Source organism: Halichoerus grypus, chromosome X, assembly GCF_964656455.1.
Source record: "Halichoerus grypus chromosome X, mHalGry1.hap1.1, whole genome shotgun sequence".
Lineage (NCBI taxonomy): Eukaryota > Metazoa > Chordata > Mammalia > Carnivora > Phocidae > Halichoerus > Halichoerus grypus.
In genome coordinates, this window is record NC_135727.1 from 56,568,430 (window position 1) to 56,582,914 (window position 14,485).

The 14,485-nt window shown below is 32.0% G+C and overlaps 1 protein-coding gene across 5 annotated transcripts in view; it reads right to left on the reverse strand.

Moving 5' to 3' along the window:
• The window catches only part of DACH2 (dachshund family transcription factor 2), an 890,246-nt gene that overhangs the window by 353,755 nt on the left and 522,006 nt on the right, over positions 1-14,485 (reverse strand). The gene's annotated exons all lie outside the window — the stretch shown is intronic.

The window sequence follows — 14,485 nt, forward strand, 5'->3', positions numbered from 1 at the left end:
CTTAAGATTCTCTCTCTACCTCTCCCTCTGCCTCTCTAAATAAATAAGTAAATAAATAAATAAACAAATAAAATAATTGTATTTCTATAAACACTTAAATAGAAAAACCCATGAAATTGAAAGAACATTTCATTTACAATAGTAACAAAAGAAATACAATACTTAGGAATAAATTTAATAAAAGAAGTGAAAATTGTATACTCTAAAAATCACAGCTGTTGCAGCTCAATAAATTAAAAGACAAATAGCCCAATTAAAACATTAGCAAAGAGGGGTTGCCTGGGTGGCTCGGTCAGTTAAGCATCTGGCTCTTGGTTTCGGCTTGGGTCATGATTTAAGTGTCCTGGGACTGAGCCCCGTGTCAGGCTCTGTGTTTTATATGGAATCTGCTTGTCCCTGTCCCTCTGTTCCCCTCCTTCTCTCTCTCTTTTAAATAAACAAAATCTTTTAAAAATTGAACAAAGGATTTGAATAGACCATTCTCCAATGGCATATAAATATGGCCAGTAAACACATGAAAACATGTTTAACATCATTATTCATCAGGGAAATGCAATTCAATCCCACAATTACAGTTTTCTGGAAGTCGTCACTCCTATCTTCACAATAGGAAAAACCAAACTCAACAAACTGAAAATCAAGATTTTTCTTAGGTCCCTCAGAGAATTGAGGTCCCAGGGTGAAACTTTGCCCTCAAAATTGTAAAGAAAAGTGAATACACAGAATCACATCTTATGAGACCAGAAACTTAGGAAAATAATCTACCATTAGAGACAATAACCATGGTAGAAAACTTAAACTGCAATTGACAAATTACCAAAGACTCAGTATAGACAACCTTGGGAGTTAAACATCAATGAGAGACAATCTTAGAGGGGGCTTACATTTTCCCAGGTTTTACCTCCAGGAGACCTACAAGGTTTCCATAGTGAAAATCAGAGAAAAATACCCTAGCACTTTTGGCAGGCAGAGGAGAAAAATACCCATTCTGAAATATGTCCAGAGTATTTCATTCTTTTAATAAAAAATGCCTTCAGGGAAATTATATTACCAGAGCCTAACTGACTGGGCTTTTACAAGAAACTAACTGACCTGGGGAAGGGAAATACCCACCTCTAGTTACCCTTGAAAAAAATTCCATGTCTAGATATATTTAAGAAGTAGTGTCTAGGGGCACCTGGGTGGCTCAGTCCTTTAAGCATCTGTCTTCGACTCAGGTCATGATCCTGGGTCCTGGGATGGAGCCCCTCATCAGGCTCCCTGGGGAGCCTGATTCTCCTGCTCCCTCTGCCTGATGCTCCCCCTGCTTGTACTCTCTCTCTCTCAAATAAATTAATAAAATCTTAAAAAAAGAAGTAGTATCCAAAAATACCCAAGGTCCACAGGGGAGAAAAAAGAAAATAGAAACAATTTTAGATTCTGACACCTACAGCAATAGCAAACATTATGCACAGTCTACCACCAGCCAGATAAAAATAAAGCCTCATGCTAAAAGGTCTATTTACCTAAGTTCCTTTATCCAGTACATCTTGTTCAACTTAAAAAGCTACAAGGTACACTAGAAGACAAAAATAAAAGAAAAGAAAACAAAACAAAACAAAAAGCCCACAGTTTTAAGACAGTGCAAAAGCTTTTTATTTTGGTGTAGTTCTAATAGTTTGTTTTTGCTTTTGTTTCCTTTGCCTTTGGAAACAGATATAGAAAAATGTTCCTACAGAAATTACTGGTATATTCTCTTGTAAGAATTTTATGGTTTTAGGTCTCAGATTTAGGTCTTTAATTTATTTTGAGTTTATTTTTGTTTATGGTACTAGAAAGTCATCAAATTTCATTCTTTTAGATGTAGCTGTCCAGTTTTCCAAGCACCATTTATTGAAGACTGTATTTTCCCCACTGAACATTCTTGTCTCCTTTATCATAAATTAACTGACCATATAAGCATGGATTTATTTCTAGGGATTCTCTTCTGTTTCAGACGATCTAATTTTGTGCAAGTACCATACTGTTTTGATTACTATAGCTTTGTAGAATATCTTGAAATCTGGAATTGTGAAACCACCAATTTTGTTCTTCTTTTTCAAGATTGTTTTGGCTATTTCAGGTCTTTTGTGATTCCATAAAACTTTTACGATTATTTGTTCTAGTTCTGTCAAAAATGCTAATTGGTATTTTTATAGGAATTGCACTGAATCTGTAGATTGCTTTTGGTAATATGGACATTTTAACAATATTTATTCTTACAATCCATGAACATGGAATATCTTTCCATTTGTTTGTGTCATCTTCAATTTCTTTCATTAATATTTTATAGTTTTTGGACTACATGTCTTTCACCAGTTTGGCTAAGTTTATTCTTATTTACTTTTGGTGAAATTGTAAATGGGTTTTTTTTTTTTTAATTTCTCTTTCTCCTACTTCATTATTAGTGTATAGAAATGTAGCTGATTTCTGGGCATTAATTTTGTGTCCTGTCACTTCACTGATTTTTTCTTTTTATTTCTAGTAGGTTTTTGGTGGAATCCTTAGGGTTTTCTATGTATAATATCTTGTCGTCTCTAAGGAGTGACAGTTTTACTTCATCCTTACCAATTTAGATGCCTTTCATTTCTTTTTCTTGTCTGATTGCTGTGGCTAAGACTCCCAGTACTATGTTGAATAAAAGTGGCAAGACTGTATATTCTTCTCTTGTTCCTGATATTAAAGGAAAGGTCTCAGTTTTTCAGCATTGAGTATTATGTTAGGTGTAGGTTTTTAATATATAGCCTTTAGTATGGTGAGGTGTGTTCCTTCTAACCCCACTTTGTTGATTTTTTTTAGCATGAATGGATGTTGAATCTTGTCAAATGCTTGTGCATCTTTTGAGATGATCCCGTGATTTATATTCTTAGATTTGTTGATGTGGTGTGTAATGTTGATTGATTTGCAAATATTGAACCATTTTTGCATCCCAGGGATAAATCCAGTGTGATTTTGGTGAATGATCTTTTAAACATATTGTTGAATGCAATTCTGTGCCATTTGAGACAACATGGATGGACCTAGAGGGTGTCATGCTAAGTGAAGTAAGTCAGACTGAGAAAGACAAATACCATATGATTCCACTCATAAGTGGAATCTAAAAAAAAATGAATAAACAAACAAAAATCAGAATCACACCTATAAATACTGAAAACAAACTGATGGTTGCCAGAGGGGAAGGGTGTAAGGTTAAGCAAAATGGGTGAAAGGGTGAGGGAGATACAGGTTTCTAGTTATATAATGAATAAGTCACAGTAATAAAAGTCACAGCATAAGGAATACAGTCAATGGTATTGTAAGAGTGATATAATGGGACAGATGGTAGCTATGCTTGTGGTGAACATAGCAAAATGTATAAACTTGTCAAATCACTAAATTGTACACCTGAAACTAATGTAACATTGTGTGTCAACTATACTCAGATAAAAATTTTATTTTTTTTAAATAAAGACACAGAACAAGCATCAAAACCAGACTCAGATAAGACAGAGATTTTGGAATTATCAGACTGAGAATCAAAAATAACTATGATTAATATGTTAAGGGTACTAACAAAAAGTAGATAAAATGCAAGGAAAGGTAAATAATATAAGCAGAGAAATGGAAATCTTAAGAAATATGCAAAATAAATGCTACAAATATTGTTTAAAAGCTGTAGAAAAATAATGAATGCCTTTGATATGATCATCTATAGACTGGACAAGAACAAAGAATCAGTAAGTATGAAGAGGTCAAGAGGAACTTTGCAAACTTAAAATAAAGAGAAAAAAAGAATGAAAATATATTTAAGACCTGTGGGAAAACTGAAAGAAGCAACGTATGTGTAATGGGGATATGAAAAGAAGAAAAAAAGACAAGAAGAGAAGAAATATTTGAAGTACTAATGAAATTATTGCAGAAACCAAATTACAGATTCAGGAAACTCAGAAAACAATAAGTATGATATATTTATATCTGGTTGACTATATATAGTCAACCAGGCATAGCAGAGTCAAAATCCAGAAAATCAAATACAAAGAGAAAATCATAAAAGAAGCAAGGAAACAAGAGGGGTGGGGGTAAAATACCTATAGAGTAGCCAGGTCAAGATTTACATGTCTTTCTTCAAAAACCATGCAAGATAGAAGAGAGTGAAGTACAATATTTGTATGTGGAAAGAAAAAAAAAAAGCACCAATCTATAATTCTTTACCCAGTGACATTATTCTTCAAAAGTAAATGAAAACTAAAGATTTTGTCAGACAAACACAAATTGAGGGATTTTTTTTTTAAAACAGAAGGCTAGTCATGCAAAAAAAAAAAAAAAAAAAAAAGAAAGAAATGTTAGCTCCAAAATCTGGATCTACATAAAGAAATGAAGAGTATTAGACAAGGAATAAATGAAAGTGAAATGGAATCTTGTATTTTCCCTATTCTTAATTGATTTAGCACTTAACAGTATTTTCAAAGTAATAATAGCAACAATGAATTTGGCGACTTATGAGGATAAGCAAATTGAATGGCAGCAATATTATGAGGCAAGAGAGAGGAATTGGGAATACTCTGTTATAAGGTAACACCACTAACCATAAATGATTAAATATAGTATTATTTGAAAATGGACTTAGATTAGTCATAATATTGCAAACCCTAAGGTAACCACAAAAATAGCAAAATAAGAAGTATAACTGGAGTGTAAAAGAGAAGATAAAATGGAATCATATACAATGCTCAGTTAAAACCAGAGAGGCAGAAAATGAATGGGAGTCAAAAGATTGGAGTCAAAAAATAAGGGCAATGGATAGAAAAGTTACAAATATAGATATTAATCCAACTATATCAATAATAACTTTTCAATATTGATGATCTAAATAAACCAATTAAAAGAGACTATCAAAATGGATTTAAAAAGTACATCCAATTATATCTTAATTACTAGAAAACACTTTAAATGTAAAAACACAGATAGATTAAAAAGGGATAGAAGAAGACATACCATGCTAAAACCAGTCAAAAGAAAGCTGGAGTCATTTCATTCATTTCAGACAAATCAGACTTCAGAACAAGGAAAATTATCAGTAATAAAGAAGGGCATTACATAATGATAAAGGGGACAATTCCCCAAGAATACATAATAATCCTTAAGGAGAATGTGCCTAACAACAAAGCATCAACATATGTAAGGCAAAAACTGGAAGAACTTCATGTGGAAAAAAACAAATCCAAATCTTGAAGTCTTGAGACTTCATGATTCATGTATCAGTAATTGACAGATCAATCCAGCAGACAGAAAATCAGCAAGGATAGAGTTGAACTGAATATCAACATCAATCAACTGGATCTAATTAACATTTACAAATTCTTCACCCAACAACAATGTAATACACATCTTTCTTTATTAAGATTTATTTATTTATTTTAGAGAGAGAGAGAGAGAGAAAACACATGCCAGCAGAGTTAGAGGCAGTGGGAGAGGGAGAATCTTAAGCAAGCTCCATGCCCAGCATGGACCCCAACACAGGGCTTGACCTCATGACCCTGAGATCATGACCTGGGCCAAAATCAAGAATTGAATGCTTAACTGACCGTGGCACCTAGGCGCCCCATATCTTCTTTAAACTATTTTGAGCATTTTCCAAAACAAACCACATTCTGAGCCATAAAACATGCCTTAACAAATCTAAAAGAATAGCATCATATAAAGTATGTTCTCTGGTCCCAATGAAATTGAACAGGAAATCAATAACAGAAAGATACCTGTAACACCCCACTACATATAATTTAAATAGCAAACTTTTCAATCACACATGGATCAAAGTAGTTCAAGATAAATTTAAAATTTTTATTTTAAACAAAAAAATGAAAATACAATTTATCAAAATTTGTAGAATATGATGAATACAGTAAGGAAGGCTTAGAGGGAAATCTTTAGAATTGTATGAATATATTACAGAGAAGAAAGAGATAAAATGAATTATCCAAACTTCTACCTTTGGAAAGTAGAGAAAGAAGATGAAATGAAATCCAAAGAAAGCAGAAGAAAAGTAATAACAGAATTAGAACAGAAATCAATAAAATTGAAAACAGAAAATCAATGAAACCAAATTTGATTACTTGATAAGTCAATAAAATTTATAAACTTCTAACCAGGCTAAGAAAAAAAAAAGACAAGACACGAATTACTAATATCAGAAATGAAAGAGAGGCCACCACTACTAAGCTTATAAACATTAAAAATAATAAAAATTAAAAATAACTATACTCACAAATTTGATAACATAGGTGAAATAGAAAAACTCCTAGAAAGACAAAGATTGTTACAAGTCACACAAGAAAAAATAGATAATCTAAATAGGCCCATATCTATTAAAAAATTGAATCAATAATTAATAACCTTCTAAAACAGAAAGCAGCAGGCCCAGATGGGTCTACTGGTGAATTCAACCAAACATTTAAGGAATAAATTATACCATTCTCTATAATCTCTTACAGAAAATAGAAGCAGAAGGAATATTTTTCTAATTCATTCTATGAGGCCAGCATTGCACTAATACCAAAACCAGACAAAAACATTAAAAGAAATAAAAACTGTAGATGAATACCTCTCATAAACATGGATGCAAAAGTTCTGAACAAAATATTAGCAAGTTGAGTGCAACAATGTATAAAAAATTATACACCAACATCAAGTGAGAGTTATTTCAGATATGCAAGTTTGACTTAACATAGGAAAATCAGTTAATGTAATCCATCACATCTTAAGGATAAAGAAGAAAAATTGTATGATCATATAAATAAATGCAGAAAAAGCATTTGACGAAATTCAACACATTCATAATAGAAACTCTCAATAAGGTAGGAATAGATGGGAGACTTTCTCAAATTGATAAAGAACATCCACAAAAATCCTACAGCTAACATTATAATTAATGGTAACAAACTAAATGTTTTTCTGTTGAAATCAAGAATAAGGAAGTAATGTCCCCTATCACCACTCTTCTTCAACATCATAGTGAAAGTCTTAGAAAAAGCAGTAAGAAAAGAAAATGCAAGGTATACAGATTAGGAAGAAGAAATAAAACTCTTTGTTTGTAAATGACATGTTTGTCTATGCAGAAAATCTCAAATAATAAAAGCATTCAATGAACTAATAAGTGATTATAGCAAGGTTGAAAAACACAGTTAATATACAAAAGTCAATTGCTTCCCTACATACTAGCAAAGAACAATTGAAATTTGAAATTAAAAACAAAACTTCATTTATATTAGCACCAAAAAAATAAAATACTTAGGTATAAATCTAACAGCATATGTGTAAGAAATATAGGAGGGAAACTAGAAAACTTTGATGGTAGAAATCAAAGTAGGTTTAAATAAATGAAGAGATATTGCACATTGATGGATCTAAAACTCAATAATATTAAAATGTTAGTTCTTCCCAGCTTGATCTATAAAATCAACACAATCCCAATGAAACTCCCAGGAAGTTATTTATGGAATCAACAAACTCATTCTAAGGATTATATGGAAATGCAAAAACCCCAGAATATGCAATACAATATCAAAAATTATAACAAAGTCAAAGGACTGACACTACCCAACTCTACAACTTACTGTAAATCTACAGTAATTAAGACAGTGTTGTATTGGTGAAAGAATAGACAAGCAGATTAATGGAACAGAGTAGAGTGCCCAAAAATAAACTCACACATATATAGTCAACTGATCTGGTTTACAACCATGGTACTGGAACAGCTGGACATCCACATGCAAAAAAAAAAATTAATTGAGACCCAAATCTTACACTGTTCACAAAAATTTCACTAAAAGTAGATCATAATCCTAAATGGAAGACACAAAATTATAAAACTCCTAGAAGATCACATAGGAGAAAATCTAAATTACATTAGGTTTGGTGATGACATCTTAGACACAGTATTAAAAGCACAATCTGTGAAAGAAAAAATTGATAATTTGGACTTCATTTAAAATTAAAAACTTCTTCTTTGTAAAAAAGGCTTTTAAAAAGGCAAATTTGGAGATTTTTCCCAGATTTGGGGAGGAAATATTGCAAAGGGCTTGTTCCAAAATATGCAAAGTATTTCTAGAACTCAACAATAAGAAAATAAACAACCCAATTAAAAATTTGGTAAAGGACCTGAACAGACAACTAACCAAAGATATACAGATGGTAAATAAGCATAGGTAAACATGTTTAATATCATGCATTATTCAGGAGCTGCAAATTAAAACAATAATGACATACACTTCACATCTATTAGAGTGGCCAACATCCAAAATATTGACAACACCAAACAGTGGCAAGGATGTGAGGTAAGAGTCACTACTGGTAGGAATGCAAAATGGTACAGGGACACTGGAAGACAGATTGGTAGTTTCTTACAAAATTAAACATACTCTTACCATATGATCCAAAAATTGTGCTCTATAGTATTTACCCAAATGAGTTAAAAATTAATGCCCACACATAAACTTGCATGAGAATATTAATAACAGCTTAATTATTAATTGCTGAAACCTGAAAGCTACCAAGATGTCCTTCAATAGTTATGGATAGACAATCTACGGTACATCCATATAATGGAATATTATTCACCAATAAAAAGAAATGAACTATCAAGCTATGAAAAGACACAAAGTCATCTTAAGTGCATACAGTTAGGTAAAATAATTTGGGTTTAAATCACTACATACTGTATAATTCCAGCTATATAACATTCTGAAAAATGCAAAACTATGGAGATGGTGTGAAGATCAGTGGTTGTCATAATTTGGAGAAAGTAAACTAGGGATGAATAGGTAGACCATAGAGGACTTTTAGGATAGTGAACTATTCTGCATGATACTGTAATGATGGATACATGATATTATACATTTGTAGAAAATCATAGAATTCTACAACACAAGGAGTGAATCCTATTGTAAACTATGAACTGTACTTAATAATAAATAAATATTGATATTGTTTTGTCAATTATAACAAGTGCACCATACTAATGTAAGAAGTTAATAATAGGGGAAACTATGGGTGAGGATAGAGGGGTATAAAGGAACTCTCTATATTCAACTCTCTTATTCAACTTTTCTGTAAACCTAAAACTGGCCCAAAAAAATAGCCTATTGATTAAAAAAAAAAAAAAAACAGTGAGATAACACCACTAGGATGGATATAATCAGAGCAATCTTTAACAAATTTGTACATGAAGGTCCATGGAATCTTTATTCATAATAGCCAAAAAGTGGACTAAAACTCTAATTTCTGTCAACTAATGTATGAAAAACAAAACAAGTTATATCCATACAGTGGAATATTATTTGGCAATGAAAAAGAATTTAATTATATATGCTATAATATGAAAAAGTTTTGCAAAAATATTATGCTAAGTGAAAGAAACAATTCACAAAAGACCACATACTACATTATTCCATTTATATGGAATATACAGAACTGGCTAATCTATAGTGACAGAAAGTATATTAATATTTGCTTAGCACAATGGGGGAAGTGAAGGAATGGGGAATGACTCTTAATGGACACAGGATTTCTTTTTGGAATAATAAAATTTCCTAAAGTGAGATTGTATTGAGGGATGTACAACTCTGTGAATATACTAAAAGTCATTGAATTGTATAGTTTGCATGGCTGAGTTGTATGGTAGGTGTATTACATCTCAATAAAGCTCTTAAAACTACAATAATCAACAGACACAAATGCTGAGATCACAGAGTTCTTGGGATTCTTTAAAATGTTAAAGCAGCTATTATAAAATCCCTCCAACAAAATTATCATAAATACTCCTGAAACAATTCAAAAATAAAAACATTAGGAAAGAGATAAAAGATGTATATAAAAACCAAATGGACATTTTAGAATTTAAAAATATAATCACAAAAGTTTTAAACTCATTGGCTAGCCTTAATAAGAGAATGGAGATTACAAAGAAATGAGTTGGAGAATTCTAAGCTAGATCAATAGAAATTATCCAATCTGAACTACTGAGAAAGAAGTTGAAAAAAATTGAGTAGAACCCAAGAGACCCAAGGAATAATAACAAAAAGGTGCAATATTCAAATTATCTGAGTCCCAGAGAAAAGAATGTGAGCAGTGCTGAAGAAATAATGGCTGAAAACTTCCTGAGTTTTTCAAAATACATAAACCTCCTGATTAAAGAAGCTTAGTAAACCTCAAACAGGATAAACCCAAAGAAATTCATGCCAGATACATCATAATCAAACTACTGAAAAGGAAAGACCATGAGAAATCTTAAAAGCAGCTAAACAAAAAACTATGCACTACCTAAATGAGAATAACTATTTGAATGACCATGGATTTCTTATCAGAAGCTGTTGAAAACTTAATGCAATGGTACATTTATAAGCACTGAAAGAAGGAAAAAAAAAAGCTTCTCAACCCATAGTTCTATATCCACTGAAAATATTCTTCACTAAAGGTGAAATAAATATGTTTTCAGATGAAGAAAAATCAAGCAAAATATTGTCAGTAGACCTGTTCCAAAAAAATTGCTGAAGGAAATTTTTCAGAGTAATTTTAACAGAAAGAAACAGAATATCAAAAATAAAGGAAAAATAACAAATGCTAAGTATCTGGGTAAATATAATAGACAATTATTCTTGTGTTGAGTCTTTTTAAGTAGGTTTGACAAATGAACAAAAACTGTAGCATTGTCTCATGGGCTTTTCTGTGTATGTAGATGCAGTGTGTGTGTGTGTGTGTGTGTGTGTGTGTGTGTGTGTGTGTAAAGGGGAAAGATAAAGGAAACTATGTGGTGAAAAAGTTTCTCTATTTCAAGACTTCAATAATCCTCTCTCAATAATTAATAGAACAAGAAGAAAGAAATTGGCAAGGATATAGAAAAACTAAACAATGCCATCAACCTATTGGATCTGATTGATATTCATAGAACTCCCACTCTGCAACAGCAGAAAATACATACTTTTAAGGTGCAATGGAGTGTTTGCCATTATAGAACATATTCTGGGTCATAAAACAAACAACAAATTTAAAAAGATTAAATCATACAAGTATGGACCACAATTATGGAGTCAAACTAGGAATAAATAAGAGAGAATTCATAGGAAAATCTCCAATCACTTGTAAAGTAAACAGCACATTTTAATTTTTTTTTTTAAGGTTTTTATTTATTTGACAGAGAGAGAGCACAAGTAGGCAGAGTGGCAGTCAGAGGGAGAGAGAGAAGCAGGCTTCCCGCTGAGCAGGGAGCCTGACGTGGGGCTCGATCCCAGGACCCTGGGATCATGACCTGAGCTGAAGGCAGCTGCTTAACCAACTGAGCCACCCAGGCACCCCGATATTTTAAATAACCTATAGATCAAAGATGAAATATCACGAAAAAATTTAAAATATTTGAAACTAAACAAAAATGAAAATACAAGACACCAAAATGTGTGGGACTCTGTTAAAACAATGCTGAGAGGAAAATTATTGCATTAAATGCTTAGAAAAGAAAAAAGGTTCCAAATTAATAATTAAGCTTTCACATTAAGAATCTAGGAAAAGAAGAGAAAAAGAAAGCAGAAGGAAGGATCAAATAAAAATAAAAGTAGAAACAGAAAAGTAGAAAAAAAAATCAATGAAAACAAAAGCTTTTTTTAAAGGATGAATAAAATAGAAAAATATCAAACAATGAAAAAAACTGAGAGAAGACACAAATATTAGGAATGAAAAGAATATCTTACACACTTGAAGACTTCAAAAAATAATAATAGAATAATATGAATAACTCTATGCACATAAATTCAACAATCCATAATAAACTGACCAATATTTTGAAAACCACAAACCTCCAAAATTTACCCAAATTGATACAGATAGTTTATAAATAGTATACCCCTCTAAACATTGAAGATAATTTCCCCAAAACGAAATTTCCAGGCCCATATGAGTTCAACAGAGAATTTTATCAAACATTTATAGAAGAAATAGCAGAAATTTTACATAGTTATTATAGAAGAGAAGAGAACATTTCTGGTTTCATTCTGAAAGGCAAACATTAACCTAATACCAAAACAAAGATTTTACAAAAAAAAAAAAAAATCCTGATGAATATCCCTCATCAATACAGACACATAAACCCTTGACAAAATATTGGCAAATAAAAAAGGTGGCAAATAGAATTCAGCCACATAAAAAAAATTATACACCCAAGTGGAGTTTATTCCAGGGATACAAAGTTGGTTCAAAATTTGAAAATCTATCAATGTACTCCATTGTATCAGCAGTCTAAAGAAGAAAAACCACATGATCTTACTATTTGCTGCAAGAATTTGACAAAACCAATATTCAAACATGGTAAAATTCTCAGCAAAATAGGAATAGAAAGTAATTTCCTCTGTCTAATAAGGAGCACTACAAAAATCTTTTTTTTTTTTTTTTAAAGATTCTATTTATTTATTTGTCAGAGAGAGAGAGAAAGATCACAAGCAGGAGGAGCGGCAGGCAGAGGGAGAAGCAGGTTCCCTGCTCAGCAGGGAGCCTGATGCGGGACTCGATCCCAGGACCCTGGGATCATGACCTGAGCCGAAGGCAGCTGCTCAACCAACTGAGCCACCCAGGCGTCCCAGGAGCACTACAAAAATCTTACAATTAACATCACACCTGGCAGCAAAAGAATGAATACTTCCCCTAAAAAGAACAATGCAAAGAGGCCCACACTCACCACTCCCATTCAACATAGTATTGGAGATGCTAGCCAGTTAAATAAGTCAAGAAAGATAAATAAAGGCCATCAATACCCTGATACCAAAGCCAGAAAAGGACACTACAAGAAAAATGGAAAAAAAAAAAAAACTACAGGCTAATATTGCTGATGAATATAGATGCAAAAATTCTCAAGAAAATACTAGCAAACCAAACTGAGCAACACATTAAAAGGGTCATTCACCATGATCAAGTGGGATTTATCCCTGGGATGCAAGGATAGTTCAACACATGCAAACCAATAAATAAGATATACCATATTAATAGAATAAAAAAAATTCATATGATCATCTCATTAGACACGCAAAAAGCATTTGACAAAATTCAGCATCTGTTCATGATAAAAATTCTTAATAAGTAACACATGAAAAGATAATCAGTATCATTAGCAATTGGAGAAATACAAATTAGACAAAATAAATCTATGATGAGACTCCAGTATACCTATTGAAAGACTAAAATGTTTAATAATATATATTTTGACAATACCAAATGCTGGCAAAGCTGAAGAGCAGCTGGAAGTCTCTAACATTGTTGGTGCAAATGCAAAATGATATGTCTACTTTGAAGACAGCATGGCAATTTCTTATAAGGCTAAACATACCATACAACCTAGTAATCATGTTCCTTGGTATTTACCCAAGTGAAGTGAAAACTTATTTACCAAAACAAAACAAAACAAAACAAGAAACCAAAAAACTGCACATCAGTGTTTATAAAAGCTTTATTCATAATTACCAAAAATTGAAAGCAACCAAGATGTCTTCAATAGGTGACTTGATAAACTGTGGTACATCCATACAGTGGAATACTATTTGGAAATTAAAAGGAATAAGCTGCCAATCCACACAACAATATAGATAAATCTTAAATGCATATAGTTAACTAAAAGAAGCTGGTTTGAAAAGACTAGACACTAGGATTCCAATTATATGACATTCTGAAATGGTAAGACAAAGTAAATCTGAATTAAAACAGAATTAAAATATGAATAAAGGATGAATTTTAGTTATAATATGTATCAATATTTGTTCAAAATTTTTTGATAAGTATACTATAGTGATATAAATTGTTAATAATAGGAAAAACTGGGTATGAGTATAAAGAACACTCACCATCTTTGCAGCATTTCTGTAAGTCTAAAGATACATTTTTTAAATCCTATATTTTGGGGTGCCTGGGTGGCTCAGTCAGTTAAGCATCTGCCTTTGGCTCAGGTCATGATCCCAGGGTCCTGGGATTGAGCCTTGCTTCAGGCTCCTTGTTCAGTGGGGAGTCTGCTTCTCCCTCTGCTCTTCCCCCCGCCGCTTGTGCACTCTCTCTCCCTCAAATAAATAAGTAAATAAATCTTTAAAAAAAATCCTGTATTTAAAATATCCCTAAAATAACTATACCAAATAAGTTAATTTTGCCGTATTATTTATAAATAAGATTTTAAAAATGATTAAGGAACATAGACTGAGATTCTAAATAATAGAGATTTTGCTATAAAAAAGCTATAAAATTCAATTAATTATAGTAGCCTATTAAAAAATCAGATATCTATTCCATTCCTACTTCTTTTCACCTTGACTAACCACTTTCCTGCTCTAAAACATATAAATGAACACTCAGAAAAAAACACATGCAAACCTCAAAAATCTTTAGAAAACAAAGACACAACTGCCACTCATTTGGTGCATTATATCACCTAAATTTGATGCTGCATCCATTACTGTACATGACATAT